Here is a 2006-nt window from a genome sequence, read left to right as displayed (position 1 = left end):
ATTGAACTGGGCCTTAACCAGTAGACAGTGAGGAAACTCCTGTGTCATTTAAAAGTTCAGGGGCAACAGAAGGAGAGGGTCTGGGGTGGGGAGAAAGGCAGATAGGGTCTACGCACCTTCAGACTGAGTAAACCTTTCAATATATGGTACCCAGATGTTTTATTTATGAAGTTTTTATTTTAAACATTTTTTAAATAGCCTTCATGTTGTCCAGACCAAAGCAGTCCCAGTGTGACCTTGGAGCCTCTCCTCCTGTTCACATCCACCTGTGCAATGGGTGGAGTTTCACCCATCTTCCATTGACTCTTTCCTCAGTCTGAATTTTAGATGATCACAGAAACACAGTTTTATGAAAAAAAAAATTTTCCCCTAAATCACTAGTTTCCTACTGGTCGAAAATCAGTTCAGAGACAGAACGAGAAAATGCATTTGAATTTGGATCCATTTACTGACCCTTTTGGCCAAACCTTCCTCCACCTCTAGCCAGAATATTCCCTTTTGGCTGTAATTAAATTCGAAAGCTCTGCAAAATCTCTGTAGAATCATAGAGGCTTGATGATGATGATGATGATGATGAAGACAACGACGACTATGATGATGGTGTTGGTGAAGATAAGAAAGAATAACAGTAAAATCCTGCCTTGTGACCCAAAGGCCACCATGACTTACGGCACAAATCACTGTGGGAAACAATGTATCTCTCTATATATTTTTGTAATGAGGCAGGTAACCTTTGAATACTCCTATTATTAGCAGAAATGTATTATGAGAATTAAGATGGTTGTATGACTGAAACATGAAAGAACCCATGTCTTTGTTAACATCTAAGGTAGTCACCACATTCACATGCACTTAGAACTCTGAGGGTGGATTGATTTTTATCAGGGCTTTCCTTGTTTTGATTTGTAGCTGTTGCTGATTTTTTTTTTTCATACGTGGACGGACATACACCTACCTCTTCTGTTGGAAAGAACATTTAAAATGAAATAAATTTTACTAAAAAAAATCAAGGAGTCCTCTAATATAGATTTTAATTTTAATTTTCAAAATTTACTTTTTATTTTAATTTTATTTTCAAATAGCTCAAACATTTCCATGATGCTATCCATTTCTTTCAATGTATCTAATTCTGAATAATGCTTACTTCCCCTGTGACTACCTTGCAAAAAAAAAAAAATCTTCCTTATCAACTAGAGAAGTGTAAATGCATTTTGGTGCAATATCTTGACTCCTTGGTGCTAATGATCACTAAATTCAGTGCTTGCTGTTACAAGGTGTTACTTATTAATACAGGATGAGAAAAATTGAGACCAAGTCAAATGTGGTGTTTACAAAAGATGTATCTCATGTAATCAAAAGGGGAGGAGACTGGAAGTCTGCAGAAGAGATGTTGTTCCACAGTTTATTTTTACACAGATCAATTTGTTAAGGGACGTCACAGAGGGATCACATGGAAAGAGAAAATGGGACAAAAAAAATTAGCATGGATATTTCTAAATCTTCCAACTTGTCCAAACTGCATGTGTAGGATGTCTGCTGTTTGTACAGACGTTCAGAACATTTTGTAAATTATAAAATATTTATTGTGCGCTGAGATTACATTTTCCCCCAAAGGCACGCAGTCAGGAACATGGCAGAAATGAGCGTCGCAGGCTATAGCTCGGTCTGAGAGGATCAACACTTTGGTTTGTGCCAGTGTGTAATGACTGGAGATGTGTAAATCTTTGTGAACATTCTGTACTGGCTTCCCAGACCCCTTCATTCCCTGCTATCAGATTTCAGCACAATAAATATACTACTGCTGTCAATCAATTTGTTTCTGTCTTATTTTCTGTGGGGACCAACCTCTTATATACAAAAAGCAATGAGACTAGCTAGATCTTAGTCCTCAGGGTTTCTGGGTCAAAGTTTAGGATGTTTGTATGCATTCATTTGTTTATTTTTGAGACAGAGTCCTGCTGTGTAGTTTAGGCCAGCCATGAACTCACCACCCACTGTTTTCTGCC

The sequence above is a fragment of the Micromys minutus genome, assembly GCF_963924665.1.
Source record: "Micromys minutus genome assembly, chromosome: 21".
In the NCBI taxonomy this organism is placed as follows: domain Eukaryota; kingdom Metazoa; phylum Chordata; class Mammalia; order Rodentia; family Muridae; genus Micromys; species Micromys minutus.
The sequence above is the reverse complement of the archived record's forward strand: the minus strand, read 5'-3'. Positions refer to the sequence as shown.